Here is a 17,476-nt window from a genome sequence, read left to right on the forward strand (position 1 = left end):
CAAGTAATCCTGGTCACTGGAATCATCCATATCTGAACTGTGTTCCTTCTGTACAGGAGCCTCTACATGAACAGACACTTCTTCTTGCATAACTAACTTCTGTATAGGAGCCTCTTTCTCTCTAACCCAATGCAAATACTTAGTAGCACCTGCTAAGTCCTTCACTTGTTTTGGTGATGACATGTTCATTATAGCCAAATCCTCAACCACCACATTGTCTTCATGAGGTGTTTCCATCCTAGTGCTTTCACTGTCTGCTCTTTCACTCTCCATTTGAGCATCTTCCTCCCAATCACTACACTGGTCCTCCCCATCCTCTTCCTCCTCAGTCTCCATGCCATCAGCTTTCACTTCAATAAGCTCAACAAATACATCTGCAACCCCTCCATCAGTAACACATTCAGACATGTCCAAACAAGCCTTGTCGTCTACCAAAACTCTGAGCCCATTCAGTAAATCCTTGCTAGGGAACAACCAATGGAGAAGAACAGGCTCTGAAGCATTGTAATGGTCTTTAAGATGTCCAATTACTTCAGGCAAAGATATTTTGTCATGCTCGATGAATGACATCTCCTCATTTCCACCTAGATAATGAAGCTTCTTCCCATCATTGAAAAACTCGCTACCAAAGTGAAATCGAACACAAACAAATTCCAAAGGGTCCATTCCTACAATAGATAGTAGAGTTTTAGGACTACGGATCCGAGGTAACTAACCTAAGAGTACTTTCATCCCTACATCCAGAAATGCAGAAGGATTCAATCGTACCTAACCGTGTTCGTTTCAATCCTCCAAGCCCATACGACTGCGAAGGCGGCGGCGGAGGACTCCCAGGCGGAGGGGAGACTACGGACGTGGAGGCACCGAAGGAGAGGATGCGGTAGCGGCCACGGCGATGGAGGCGGCGGCGGCGATGGAGGTGGCGGCGGCGTCTAGGGTTCGGGGGAGAGGAACTGAGAGGGAGAGACAGAGCTGAGCGCCCCGGCTCATGTTTTGACCCGCGCCTTGATCCTACATGTCCATCGATGCCAGCGTGGCCACTCAAAACCGGGAACATCTCAGCGCATACCGTCTCAAATGCGCCAAGGGGCTTCAACTGAACGGGTTTCAAAGTTCCGGTGCCCAGATCAGACGGTTTTGTACTTGGGGGTAAAAATTAGACCGACATGAGAGTTCAGGGACCAAAAGTGGACTTAATCGTTGTTTTTATGGTTTAGGTGACAGCACCGTACAGGTTTAGGAGCCTCATGGTGCAATTTTCAAGAGTAATATAATGTCTCAAATTTTGTAACTGAACCTACTATTTTGGCCGCTAAGGCATCAACGTTAAATGACCCATATCCATGTTGCCTACCTCTCGGTTCCAAGATTTCTTGACATTCATTATTTCCTTGCTTCAGATTGTAATGTAAAATTAATTGCTAACTTCTTAAATATTTCTACACATTTATTTTGTGTTCTATGGCTTGGACTTTTGATGCGGTACTGTCAGTTGGAGGATTCTTTCACTTTAATTTGCAGCGAGACTCAACTCGTTGCATTGCATTACAAATAGACGTCTCTGAGTAGCATCAACATTCATCATTTCCAGGGCTAGCACATATATAGGAACACTCTTTGTTCCTATATCACCACCATACTAATCCGAGATGGGTATAAAACTAATCCTCCAAACCATGGTCTTTTCTCTAGTTTTCACCATGTTTGCAACCCATCGAGCTTGGGGCGAGCGAGACTGTTACCGAGAGAAAACTGTAGTTCTTGGCAACTGCAAGCAAACCCTCGCTCGTGGTACGGACTATGAAGGCCCAAACCAGCGATGTCGTGCAACCGTGACACATCGAAATATTGACATGGTCTGCATCTGTAGCATAATTACTGCTGAGGACGAGGAAAAGATAAGCGTTGAAAAGCTTGTTCGCCTTGCACGCGAGTGCGGCAAGCCGATTCCGGCTGGAAGCTCATGTGGAAGTAAGTGCCTAATGATATGTGTATCTTGACTTCTAAGGGGAAAAGATCATATTACTATTCTGTCACTAATTTGTCTTAGTGGTTTTCAAGTAAGAAAAGGAAGAATGATCTCAAGCTGAATCATCTACCAAACTTTTTTCTCAGCTTTGATCGTCCATGCACAGCCACTGTCGTCGCCACAGCCGAGAGCTCGCCCATAAGAGTTGAACAAGGTAGAGGGACCAAACCAACATTCATGAAATGGAGAAATAAATGTGATCTTAGTTGGGTTCTCAATAGCATGTTGTATTTTTGGCAATTTAAGTAATGAATACTGTGTACAAATAATAATAGTACATTATCCAAAAATTAAAGATTAGGTATACTTATGAGCATAAGGACCGACCACGAGGAGGAACCATATCCTCCATTCCTAGACCGTTTTGGCAGATTTTCCTGGTCCACTTAGATTCCTAGGACCATCGATTTTGAACGTCTGGTGGTTGGGTTGGCGTGGCTAGCCACGCTAGCTCTAGTACTACTGATTTTGAAAGTCTGGTAGTTATGTTGGTTAGAGTCACAAGCCACGTCGTGAAGTAAACCGCTCCCCTATTCAGTGTCGCTTTAGGAGTTCCATGGTGTACTATGATACTAGTAACTCGGTAGAAACTGCTCGCGCAATCCCGATCTTAGGCAAACTCTCCTTCTGCACAGCCACGAGGGGTCGGCGATTTGTCAGGACAAATTTGCCTAGCCATGCAGCAATTCAGACAATTTTGAGTGTTTCGTGGACAGAATTTAGGCTTCATTTGGTGTAGCTCTCGTCAATGGGCTTCGGTGATGGAGCCGAAGCCGCCGAAGCCCTTCGGACAGAGCTGTTTTTTCCCGCTCCATCTCCGTACTGCAAAGCGGCTCTAGCTCCGTGTATTTAGCGCCACAAACGCTTCTCTAGATGGACTCGTTAGGTGTGGCTCTGTCCACTCTGGTGTCGGAGCCACGCTAAACAGGCCCGTGTATTATCTTGCCTCCTAGCTAGTGTCAGCGTGCCAGGAACAACAACAAAACACAATAAGCAGGCAGAACTGCAGGGCGAGTTCTCGGCACGGACAAGCCCCACATCGCGTCGGTTTCCTAAGCAGTTTCAGATAGCGGTTGTTTATCATACAATGCATGTATATACTAATTATTTGCAATATCATTTGAAAAACAAAATAGAGAAAATGACAATAATTGGGTAGTAGACAATAATTTTATGGATCATGCACAAAATTGTGTGGATGTGCACAAAAGAAAATTGCTGGTAGCGAGTACCAACAAAGGTAAAAACAAGATTTCTTAACAAGTAAATTATGGTGCACTTGGTCAGTAACGTGATTTCTTCTTAACAAGTACAACATGATTCCTTAACAAGGTTTTTTTGTTTTTTATTGATCGTACCGGTTGACAAGGGGCCTAGAGCAAATAAATTGTTGTTTTTATGCCTTATGGTGCAATTGTCAAAACTAATATAATGACTGAAATTTTGGATGTGTTTGGTTTGGTGGATATATATCTTGGATGGAAGATGGCGGCGGTTCATAGAGACGAGGATCATTTGGTTCGTGGATGGAGAATATTCTCTATAGATAGTGGATAAGCTCACCATAAAAATCGATTGGACAACCTTGTTCGTGTTTTGTAATCTTTGTTGTTAGTAAATAAATCAAGGATTATTAGTATATTTTATTATTACTTAGTAATTATGATGATAAAATTAATTTTGATGAGTGCTAATACGTTGATTAGTGCATGTTTTGTGTGCTAATTAGGGTAGTAGTGGTGCTAACTAACCTATTTTATTTTTATTTAGTAATTGTCATGATAAAATTAGTGTTGATGCATTTTTTTTATTAGTATCTAATTAGTTGTTATTATTTTTAAATAATATATATAATTAGTAAACTATTCTCATCTCATTCCACAACTCTTATCCATCATCCAATCAAATAGAAAAACAATTTGTCCATCTATCCAGCATGGATAACTCCATCTCAAATAAAATCTATGGATGGCCATATCCCATCCAAATTTGTTCTCAAACTAAACACACCCTGCTAACTGAACATACTATCTTGGCCGCAGGCATCAACGTTAAATGAGCCATATCTATGTTGTCTACCTCTAGGTTCCAACATTAAATGAGCCATATCCATGCATGTTGTCTACCTCTCGGTTCCAACGTTAAATGAGCCATATCCCAGTACTACTGGATGGATTTGTTGTCCCGGACAGTAACAGTCTTTAGTCCCGGTTACCGCGCCGGAACAACGATCCTGAGTTTAAAGGTGGAACCTTCAGTCCCGGGTCATCGAGCCAGGACTAAAGAGGGACCTTTAGTCCCGATTCGTGTTATCAACCGGGACTAAAGGCCCTCTAACCGAGCAAACGTGGACGCACCCTTTAGTCCCAGTTGGTAACCCCAACCGGGACTAAAGGTTCCTTTTATTTAAATTTGTTTTTAGTTCAGTAACACATATTTGTTTAATATATAATATGTTTTTATGTACGTATTCTACGCTGCTAATATAAATACACACACGCATATAATTACATCTAATTCTCATCTCGAGCATTATTATATTTGAATAAAGTATGAAACTATATATATTATAGATATATATGTATATACAACACTTTCATAATCTTGTTCTCGAAAATAACGATATCAATAAATATTTTATTTACATCATTTATTCCTTAGGATCAAAGTAGAACTCGCCGTTGGGATTTAACACTTTTTCTAGAAGAAATCCTGCTATTGACTCTTGAACTGCTTTCAGATGGTCTTTTTGCATGACCCTTTGTTTCAACCATTCAGTCTTGTATTTGAAATAAAAGGAAAAGTATTAATACATATATATATATATATATATTCATTTAAAAATAAATAAAAAAATTGATATATACGTACTCTGAGGACATCTTCAGGAGTTCTTCTTATGTGTGCAGTGATAAATTCATAAACGTAGTATCCACACAAGTTATTACCTGGTTCCTGCCGCAAACACCACTGTACGAGAAGAAGATTATTCTCATCATCTCACACGTAAATTGAAGTACGATATAGTAATTAAATACGTGGGGAAGTATATATAGTACAACTTACTGGTATTTCAACTACATTAAGTGGTGCCTTGCAATCCTTGCGGTGTTGCCGAATAAACTCTTTCCAAACCCAGTGCGACCAATAATGTACGATCGTTAATAAATTATGACAAAGTCTATTCAATAATAGTTGTGCACGAGAGATCGAAATTATCTCTGGATAATGTCTATCATATCTTGGTATAGTGCCCGCTCTTTTCTCAATGAGTCCAAGATTACTAACCGACTTGAGTTTAACTCAATGACAATGAGTATCCAGTGAAACCTGCATTGGTTTATACACACATGTACATGCATATAAGTTGTATTGATATTACATAAAATGTGTAGACTACATTATTATTAACACTTACTCAAAGTTGTACGGGAAAAGTATTATTGTCTTATCGTGCTGCTTCACGAAGAACCTCATGATATTTGTCTGTGCTTCAGATACCCAGTGCTCCTTGACAATAATATCGGTTTTGAATATGATATAAGGATCAATGAAGCCAACACTGGTGTCTTGTATTCTTTGGAGCTCTGACATCTGGAATCTGTATATAAATATAAGTTACATGTGAGGATAATTATATACACGTACGCATGAAAGTGAGTTTATTAAATAAAAGTAAGAATCACTTACAAACAAAAGGAGCTAATGATTGATTTGTCCAGAGTGTCCAAGTGGTATAGTTGATGTAATTCTTCGAAACTAATATGTAAGATGTCATCGCCACGGAAGTAATGATGGTCTCTAAATCTAACAAAGATCCACTGCTCACCCCTGCCACACGCCTGCATGTACCATTTGTTGAGCAAGTACATTTGCGTACCCAATTCATTCAGAGTCGCAGGGTTGTACAGACTTTTGCCAAATTTATAAGTCTACCAGGTATCAACTTCTAGGTTCTGGATTGGAGCTTTGCCTGTCAATTAATCCAAGGTTAAACCAGTTAGTTCAAAAAAAGCATTAAGGTCTTGAACCGACACTTCTCCAGAGTTGTCTGGTCGATAGACTTCTATGTTGGAACCATATTCATTAGCAACAACAAGATTTTGCATTGGTTGCTTCTGTTGTCCGAGCTGTGGGACATCCTTCCCTGATGCTCTTTTCCTTTTCTTATGTGCATCATGTGACTTTACGAGGGAGCGGTCATAGTCTGATAGTGGCGGAGGCTTACGAACTTCAAGCATCTTTTTCTTGTGAGCTTCGACCTTCTGCCTCAGCTGATCTCGTGGTATGTAAAAGTACGGCTTCTCCTTAAGCTTCGCTTGTCTCTGCTTTTGGATATCTATAAAAAAATCTTTCACTTTTTTGTCTTCTTCAGCTGCTATTTGCTCATCAGTCTTTTCAGGAAGTATTTCTTGAGAAATAACTTTTTTTCGGGGTCTTCTTTGCCGCCGGGACCTTAGACGTCTTTGTAGTGCGTCGCTGTGGAGGGGTGGGGGCGGTGTTGGAGACCGGCGTGGAGGCGATGAGGCCGGTGTTGGAGTCCGGCATGGAGGCGTTAGAGATCGTTGTGGACGCGGTGGGGCTGGTGTAGGAGTTGGAGATCGTTGTGGAGGCGATGGGGCCGGTGTAGGAGTTGGAGATCACCGTGGGGATGAAGTCATCTCGCCCCCCGCGACGCTATGATGAGATGGGGAATGAATGATTGGGCTAGGCTGGGGGAAGACCCTGCTACAAAAACAAGTTGTGCGTTAATTATTTTTGAAGCCAATATAAAATTAATTGAAAATAGTATTGCATTCACTTTCATTCGTACCTAGGGTGAGGTAGGGGAAGCGGTGACGCCTCAGGAATGATGATGAAGCGTTTGCGCCATTGAATAAATGTCTTCTCTGCTTCTCCTAGTGTCTTCTCCCCATCACCGCCTTCAATGTCAAGAGAAACATTGCTGTAACCTTTGAGTACTCTATCGACCGAGATGCTAGCATATCTAGGTTGAATAACTGACCCATGGATTCTTGGTGTCTTCGTTCAGTCTATTGGAGATACAACCCCGACAGCCACCATGATTGATGCATTATTACCATCTAGAATGTGAAGCTCACATGTTGTTAGAGGCTCGGTAATGTCATCAACAGGGAAGCGCAACCCAGCGTCACCTTGAATAACTGGCAGCTCCGTGGAAGCACAACTGCTTTGCATCTGACCAACGGGGCTAATGGTGACTCCCGGCGTTGATTGCGATTGTATTTGATTCATTGCTAGCGACACTTGCCTCTTGATCTCCTCCTGCATTCTTGCCTCAAGAGATTTTTCTCGTTCACGTGATTCAAGCAATATTTGTTGTGACTCATTAACAAATTGCTCCAATACACGGATTCGGTCTGCCTCCTCATCCTTCTTTCTCTGGCGGCTTCTGTTGGTATCCTTGTCTGCTGGAAATACTTGTAGCCACAGAACAGCCCCATAGCCTCTTGTTCGACCACCGTGTTCGAAATTCTCTAGGGCATATGTCAATTCATCCTTTTCTCTGTTGGGCTTGAAAACAAACTAAAACTACAATGCACTTCAGTAACATAATTATTTCATGACCGTACGCCTAGCTACAACGTAAGTAATCCCAACTATCACTAAACAAACTAAAACTACAATGCACTTCAGTAACATAATTATTTCATGACCATACATAACTAAAACAGACAAATCATTCTTCTGTTGAATATCAATAAGCTTCTCCTGCTGGCTCACTGCCTCATCATCAGCAGCCGCTACCTCAAGCGCACCCGAATTCTGCACGTATGTAGCATAATCTTTCTCCCAGTACCAACCATCGCACCCATTGCCCTCCCACTGAAATTAAAGCCAAAAAATATTTAGTCAAAAATATTTAAGAAAAGCAGGTCAATTAGCCATAATAATCAAATGCGTAAAAAACTCACATCGCGATCCGGGCACTTGTAGAAAACACGACCCTTGTTGGGTCCCTGTCTCTTGACTCGGTACTCCATCACAATCTTCTGCTTATACTTGCCGCAGATAATAAGAGGGAGTTCTAGCCTCAGTCGTTTCGCAACCGAACGAGAGGCCGAGGATCCGGTACCAGTTGTCATCTACTTTCTATACTTATTTTTGCAAACTAGTGTAAATTTCACATTTTTTAAAATAATATATTTAAACAAAACTAAAATTATTTATTTATCTAACTAAACCATGAAATATGTATTATGTATAATAGTAAAATACCAAACTATCAAGTGATTTTACTATATCATGTGATTTTGAGCTAAAAATGACATAGAAATCACATAGCTCAAAAACATGTTTTAATAAATAACCATCCGTACTAGTTGATCTTGCTTACGTGATCATCTCGGCGAGCATTTCTCCATAGGACGGCACCGTACTTGGCTAAGGAAGAGCTCCGATTCTACGAGGAAGGCAACACGGTCTTCCACGACCGTTGCCGCTCTCCCTCGTAGAATCAAAGCTCCTCCTTGACGTCCATTACCGCTCGACAGAGAACATGCTCGCCGAGCTGAACACGGTCCGCAAGTTCAAGTAGTACGGATTTTCTACAATTTTCTAACTATTTTCTAAGTTTTTTATTTTATAAAAAATTAATTCTAAGATCACGTAAGCCGCCGGGGACGAGGATGACGCGTGCTCCAGCGAGGACGAGCGAGACGTGATTTTGATGAACTAATTTAACTTTTGTTTATCCAAACATATATGCAAATCATCATGTGATTTTAAGCTAAAAATGACATATAAAATCATAATAAAGTCAAACATATAAAGTTACACATGCATCTACATCGCAAAATAAGATAAGCTACTGATAAAACAAAAGAGGATTAAGTTTGTTACCTCCAAAATCAAAGAGCAACACCAATGGAGGGGAAGAGAGCAAGAACAACAGCAAGCTGAAGAACAGAGGCAGTGAGTTTGAATGGAATGGCTCAGGCTCGGGGAGGAAGAAATGAGCTGGTCTATAGGCCGGGATAATTAGTCCCGGTTAGGGGGGCCAAACCAGGACTAAAGATTAATCTTTATTCCCGGGACATCACCCAAACCAGAACTAAAGATCCCTACCCCACGGACGACCGTTGGGCAGAAACCTTTAGTCCCGGTTGGTACCAACCGGGACTAAAGGATCCTTTAGTTCCGGGGGCAAAAAATGCCGAGGCTAATGCCAAATTGGGACATCGTTCTAAAGTCTGTTCTCTAGTAGTGTCCATGTTGTCTACCTCTCGGTTCCAAGATTTCCTAATAACATTCATTAATTGTTTCCTTGTTTCAGATTGTATAATGTACAATTTCTGATCTCTCAAAGATTTCCACACATTTATTTTTGTGCTCTATGACTTGGACTTATGGGGCGGTACCATCAGTTGGAGGATTCTTCGACTTTAATTTGCAGCGAGACCCATCTTGCTGCATTGCGCATATATAACCATATAAATACACGTCTCTGAGTAGCATCAATAAGTCATTTCCAGGGCTAGCACATAGAAACATCTTGTCCATGCATGTGTCTACCTCTCGGTTCTAACGTTAAATGAGCCACATCCATGTTGTCTACCTCTTGGTTCCAAGATTTCTTGACATTCATTATTTCCTTGCTTCAGATTGTAATGTAGAATTGTTAATTTCTCAAAGATTTCCACACATTTATTTTGTGCTTTATGGCTTGGACTTTGGATGCGGTGCTGCCAGTTGGAGGATTCTTCGACTTTAATTTTATAGCTAGTGAGACTCAACTTGTTGTATGCATACCACTGTATAAATAAACGTCTCTGATATGATTAGTAGCATCAGCATTCATCGTTTGCAAATTCGTAAAAAGGAAAAACATCATATCGTTTCCAGGGCTAGCACATAGGAACACACCTTGTCCCTACATCACCACCGCCATACTAATTAACCTGCGCGATGGGTATAAAAGTAATCCTCCAAGCCATGGCCTTTTGCTTAGCTTTTACCATGTTCGCAGCTCATCATCAAGCCTGGGGCGAGCAAGACTGTTACCGAGCGAAGACCATACTTCTCCTCAACTGCAGGGAAACCATCGCCCACGGTCCGGGCTATGTAGAACCGCACCCCAAGTGTCGTGACACCATGAGACATCGGGAAGCTGACATGGTCTGCATCTGCAGCATCATCAACGATGCGGACGAGCAAAAGAAAAGCGTTGAAAAGCTTGTTCGCCTTGCACGCGAGTGCGGCAAGCCGCTTCCGAGTCATACCAAATGTGGAAGTAAGTACTATTCGGTCTTTAATTATTATTAAGCAATTATTCTTATTGATTTTCAAGTAAGAAAAGCTAGAATGATTGTCTAGCTAATAAATCATCTACCGATTTTTTTTCTCAGCTTACACCGTCCCTGCATAGCCACTGTCACTGCCGCAGCCGAGGGCTCGTCCATCCATAAGAACAAGAGTTGAATAAGCAGGCGATCGAGAGGAACCAAAAGAGGAATCATGAAATGGAGAAAATAAATGTGATCTCAGTTGGGGTCCAATAGCATAGCAATAATGCTTTTATGTTTGACAAGTAAACTAATGGATACCGTGTACTGGTATTGCAGTAGAATTGTCCAAAGTTAAGGATGAGCTCCACGTACGAGCATGCATGTGGACCGCCGGCCACGGAAGACTGGAGGAGGAACCCTATCCAGGTATCCTCGATAGTCCACCCCAAGAGCCTGTCGGCAGATCTGCGTGGGACCATGCAGGCCTCTAGAACCGTTGATTTTGACTTTTTGAGCTGCCGATTGAATTGGCGTGCCTAGACCCTACTGGTGCTAACCGAGCGTCTAGCTGGCGGCCCTGGGCGATGATCGAACGTCACAAGCCGCGCCGTGAAGCAAACCGGCCCCTACTCGGTAGAAACCGTGAATTGAAGCGCAGTCACGGTCCCGATCGCTGTGATCTATCAAATACATGACTTAATAGATTCGTCTCGTAAATTAGTCGTAATACGTACAATTAGTTTTGTAATTAATTTATTTTTAATACTCCACCTGAGTAGGAACCAAACACCCGGCGCGGACAAGCAAAGCCCTAAAGTTTTCCAAACGGGCCAAGCCCGCTGGGTCGACACGAGCACGGTACGAATTGGCCCGGTACGAAAACAGCCCGGCCCGGCAGCTACCGTGCCCGTGCCAAGCACAGCATGGCCCCGTGCCCGTGCCTAGGCCGCGATGCCAGCACGATGGCACGGCACGGGCACGGCCCGCTTCAACGGCCGGCATGGGGGCGGCACGGCCTCGAGCCGTTGGATGGAGCCCCCCCGCCTGCTGACCGTTGGATCTAGGGGTCGGGTGGGACGGCTTTATAAGCCAGCCGCCGCTCCTGGCTCCCCACCTTTCCAAACCCTAGCTCATTCCATCCCCATTCTAGCTGCATGGCCGTATCGAGCTCTCCCATCGACTGAAACCCTAGCCGCTCTCCTCTCTTCTTCCCGCCGTCCGGTGGCTGGTTAAGGCGGCAGTTGCTGGCACGGGCACACGACACTTCTACACCACTCTTCCTTCTCCCTAACCGTCGATGTAGCTTTCTCGTCGAGATCCACCACCGTTCGTCTTCGTCTCTGTCTCGTCGCTCTCATTGACCTTGCCAGAGTCCGGCATCATTGGGGCTCCGCTCTGATGCGTTGAGGTACCAGGGTGTCGGGTCTCTGCGACGTCATCATCGCCATTGTCTCTGGTGCTCCGTCAAGAGAGGTGAGCCGTAACCCTAGATCTGTTCGTTTTTGTTCTTCTTCTTGATTTCTTCATGATCTTCTATTAACCCTAGGTGTTCTTGTTGTTCTTGGTTTTGGTAGGCGTTGGCGTTGAGGGACCGGAGGCCGGCGACGACGAGATGTCGGACGAGCAGGAGGACATCGCTCTCTCCATGACCATCAATGATGAGCTGCGCCTCTACGGGATGACCGGAGACGACGAGGACGATGTCGCTGGGGATGCCGAGGAGCTCTTCGGTCGTCGTGCTGCCGAGGAACTCTACGGTCGTACTGCTACTGACCTACTTCCCGTCGACGACACTGACGCCCCCAACACTGGCGGCGCCGTCTAGGACGACACCGCTGCTAATGATGGCTCCAGCAGCAGGCCTAACCGTCCTTCTGCCTCAGTATACTGGGAAGATTTCGAGAAGCTCACCAAGAAAGTAAATGGTAAGGTTGTCAGGTATGGCGCTCGGTGTCTTCACTACCATAAGGAGTATTCTGCGTACTCTAGATTTGGGACTGGCCACCTTCTCCGTCATCAAGACTCTTGCCCTAAGAAGCGTGAGAAATGTCGCATGGCTCAGTCCCACATTACTTTCAATAAGGACGGTATTATGCGTAATTGGGAGTATTCGGCTGAGGTTGCTCGTGTTCAGCTTGTTCGTTTGTTTGCTAGGTTAGATCTTCCCCTCCGTCTTGGGGAAACTAAGGCCTGGGAAGATTACATAAAAATTGCTCATAACCTTAGGTACACAACTGTTTCTAAGAAAACTACAGCTAGAGATCTTTTTAAGTACTTTAATGAAAAGCGTGATCGTTTGATTGATGATTTGAAGAGTAATGCCATTTCATCTGTTGGTATTACCTCTGATATCTGGTCTGAAAATGCAAAAGAAGATTATTTGAGTGTTGTTGGTCATTACATTAATGCTAATTGGCAACTTGAAAAAAGGGTGCTTGGCTTAAGGCTTATTGATGTATCACATAATGCTGATAACATTATTGAACGTGTTAGTAGTGTGCTTAATGATTATGGTATATTGAAGAAGGTTTTTTCTGTTACTTTGGACAATGCCTCTGCTAATACTAAAGCTATGGATAAACTGAAACCTGTACTTAGAGAGTATTTGGGTGCTGATCTATTTTTGCATCAACGTTGTGCTTGTCATATCATAAACCTGATTGTTAAAGAGGCTCTGGTTGCTGTTAGTCCTATGCTTGATGCTTTCAGAACTGCTATATCATTCATTAACTCTTCTAACCAGAGAGTTGCTGCATATAAGAGCTATTGCATGGCATCTGGTATTAGACCTAGAAAGTTTGGATTGGATATGGAGGTTAGGTGGAATTCTACCTACCTGATGCTTAGGCATTTACTACCACACAAGGAAACTTTCCATACTTTCATTGAGTCTAATTATTCTAGAAAAAGAGGTGACTCCTTTCTTTTGACTCATGAGCATTGGGCTATGGCAACTAAAATATTGGAATTCCTTGAACTATTTTATGACTCAACAGTTGCTTTGTCTGGTATGTACTATCCTACTACCCCACTTATGGTTCATCATATTGTTAAGATTGCTATACACCTGCATAGGTATCAAAATGATGAGCATATTAGAACTGTTGTCCAACCTATGATTAATAAGTACAATAAATATTGGAGAACCATACCTGAACTTTACTGCATTGCATTTATCTTGGATCCAAGAGCTAAAATTAAAGGTTTTAACAAAGTTCTTAGGAAGTTAAATTTGCTTACTGATGTTGATTATTCTAATAAGATGGTGGAAACTAGAACTCTTCTTTTCAAATTGTATCATAAGTATGATGATTTGTATGACTCTGTTAGGACGAAAAGGCCTGACCCTCTAAGCCTATCTGGTAAGAAAAGAACAGCTTGGACTGAGATATATGATGATGATGGTGGTGGTGGTTTGCTTGGAGCTGGCTGTTCTTCTCTTCCTCCTAATCTTGATATGTCCAGGACTATTCCTGCTACTACTTTGTTACATGCAGCAAGTTCATCTAACCCTGGTTCTGAACTTTCAGCTTATCTGGACTGTGATACAGTTAGCCAGATGGATGATGACTTCAACATCTTGAACTGGTGGCATCAGTATAAACTAACATATCCAGTTCTTTCTACCCTTGCTAGAGATATTTTCAGTGTGCCTGTTTCTACCATTTCTTCTGAAGCTACTTTTAGTACCACTGGCAGGATCATTGAAGACCAGCGGTGGAGGCTGAACTCTGAAACTATGGAGGCACTCACATGCATCAAGGATTGAGAAGCTGCAGAGATAAGGCTACAACATATGGTGGAGGATAAGGAGCTCGAGGAGGCCTTTGAACAACTTTATCTTGATTAGTCATTTATGTAATGGTTATGTAATCTTAAGACTTGTATGCTTTTGACATTTGGTTGTGGATGTAATGAACAATTGAACTTATAGAGCTGGTTGTACTCTTTTTTCCTATCTAGGGTTTCTCACAAGGATGGGTTTTACCTAGACATGTTTTTAATAAGACAGCCATTGCACAACTCCTTTAATTTGTTATTTTGTTATCTCTGTCTTGTGTTTTCTTCTTTGTGATTTCAGATTCATCAGATTTCAAATTTATTTTTGAACTGTTCTTTTGATTCTGATCTGGTGAAGCGGTGATGTGGTTTTAGTGCCAAGGCACGGCACTAGTCCGCTGGGCTGCCGTGCCTTGTGGCACGGCACGGCACTATCTGAGGGCTTTAGTGCCGTGCCTGGGCCAGAATCTGGGCATGGTGGCACTATACGGCACGGTACGACAGTGATATCATGCCTGATAGTGTCGTGACGTGTAGTAGTGTGGTGTAGTGCCAGTGCCACCGTTTGAAAAACTATACAAAGCCCCACGTCGCGTCGGTTTCGCTTTCACACGCCTTGCGCCGCGACTGCGATCGAGGACTCGTGTTGTGGGTGCGCGTGCCGCGGCGGGACAACGACGGCCGCCAGGATTGACCACGGACAGACCAAGACACGACACAAGTGCGCTGGCTGTGGTCCAAACTGCAAACACGTAGGAGTACTGTACGTGCGCGAGCGGAGCCTGTGTGGTGACCAAGACTCTCGTGCCACGTCACGTCATCGTCTGTCATGACTCATGAGACACCTGTGTCAAGCCTTCGTTGCTGCTTCCGCTGTGCCTTGAAGGTTCGAGCCGCCGGCGATGTGCAAGCTACAGGCCGAGGTGGCGTTCCGTTCATCAGGCGATCAGATCAGTGGCTTTCAGCTCGCGCTGGCTACAGTCTACGGACCGAGAGCCGTCTGTGACTCTGTCGCTGCAGGCCGGGTCCAGTCCCAATCGCCGTAATGGCGTGCTGCATTTCAGACAGCGGCCTGTGTAGTTGGGTGGCACGACATGCAATAGTCAGTCTCCCACTCACTCAGGTCAGGTCAGAGGTCACGCTCGCGCACTGCATGGAGAGTGCCAGCAGCAATCCGAACCTGTTTCACGACCCCGTGCATTATGCATAGTTGATACTAGTTGCATATAGTAGGTACTGTGTTGGTTTCGTGGGATCAATTGGGTTGGATTGGACCGAATCTATCTTAATTTTAGGCGTGTGTAGTTGAGGGACCATATGAATTGAGATAGGTTCATCCTGCTAATTGCTAGGTACTATGTTATTCGGTATATCCCTCGCCACTACGAAACAAGGATATTGTATCACTTTCTTGTAATATATTTATCATTGTGTTCCAGTAAAATTTTATAGTAACACAAAATATGTGTTACAGACTTCGGTTGTAACACAAAACACTTTTTTTTTATAAAAAATGTGTTACTGACAATAATTATAGTGGCACAAAATTAATGTTATAAGTAAAATATTACAAAAGTGTACTATGTTGTAATACATAAATGGAACATATAAAATGTGTTATAAATATATGTCCTATAGTAACGTAAAATAATTTTACAATGCAATTGTTATAAAGAAACATATACATGTGGACCTTCTATTCATAGGCGATACAGACATCGCACCTAGGTGTCGCCAAGGCTGTTAGGCAATCACATCGTGGTCATCACATGAGAACCAAATACCAATGAGTAGGCGATGCCAGAGCCTATTGTCAATTTATTAGGCCGAGCTCAAGAGACTCTAGATGCCAGATCACAAGAAGTAAAACAGGGAAGGAATATTGATATTTTTTACATTGTTGCGCGAACCCACTAACCTACCACTATATAGGTTGATTGAGAATTTCAAGTTTTTGGTTCACAAGAATACTAGTCAAATTTACAAAACATTGTCATATAATATTATTTTCTATGCTCAAAACAGGAGTGCAAACGTTTTTTGTGGTTTTGAGCCTAACAAAAAGGCTATGCAAAAACAGTCATGTATGGCAGCCACAAAATGTTAAATCTAATATGTAATCACCCAAAAAATGGTCTCAAAGTTATAAAATGCATAGAAAGGCCATGACAAAAGACATTTCAGTCTGGTCTTTAACTGATATTTGAGGCAATACGAAACATGTCCCATCACAAATGAAATAGGAAATTCGAAAACAGCCTCGATCATATTTTGTGATAATATTCAGAATATCATGAACCATCGTCTAGGACATTTACATATAGAATGTGAATTCTTAAAGGGTTTGACAATAAAAGAAAAATGTATGCTCTCCAACTTCACGTCCACACATCTATCATACTTTAGGCTTGAACAAGGTGACTAGGAATGCCACATGACATTAGTAACATGCAATTCAAGAAAAAGAAAATAGTTTAAGAATGTTTCTATACATTAATTGGAAAAATAATAATAAAGCTTCTAAAAGTAAGACAACATGCCTGATTATGAATACTGTGTTAATATAGATGCAGCTATTGACCAAAAGTGAACTAGAGTCACAACATGAGCAAATTTCGTCCAATGTAACCAGGACTTATTAGAGTGAGCATAAGAGGAAAGCTTTCATGCATAACCATGGTGGGAGGTTGTATGGTCTTAATACAACTGGCCAACAACTATGGGTAGAATTACACTTCCCATGTGGGTTAAAACCATCTGTTGTTCCAAATCTCATGAGAAGAACAAAAAATCTTCAGCCCTACACAACAATGTTTGGGAGAAGAATTACAAATGAATAAGAATACTTTGCAAATTTAGCATGTACATGAAAAACTTCGGATTCAGCTCACTGGGCAATGCTCCTGCAAAATGTTCGTATGTCAATTATCTTGTAAGTTTCAGAAAATCGATAAGGTATATACGTGTTCGATAAGGCATAAGAATAAAGCGTTGGATAATTCACGAATAAGAATCAAGTATAACAGAATAATAAGAATTAGACTAAAGTTCATATTTATAATGTTATTTGAACTTGAAACTTTTTTTTGAAACTCTGAACTTGGAACTTGAGAACAAGTAAAGTGCTATGGTTCGGATAGGATAGTCTAGAGCATGACATATATAAAAACTGGAAAAAAAGAATTCAAACCTAATTTTACCTTGTGCTTCCTGATTGTGACAGACTCTCCTCATCCCGCTTAAATCATTTTCCCCTATGATTGCTTTGCTGTAAGGAGAAGATAATTTTGAAGACTATAAGGTACAATTGACAAATGAATTTTGGATTATAGTTATCAGAATAATATATGCCTATCAAAGTTGTAAATCAAAATTAATTTATTTATGAGTAGAAAACTTGGAAGGGTTTGGAGCATAC

This window comes from Miscanthus floridulus, chromosome 12 (assembly GCF_019320115.1).
Source record: "Miscanthus floridulus cultivar M001 chromosome 12, ASM1932011v1, whole genome shotgun sequence".
NCBI classification, from domain to species: Eukaryota; Viridiplantae; Streptophyta; class Magnoliopsida; order Poales; family Poaceae; genus Miscanthus; species Miscanthus floridulus.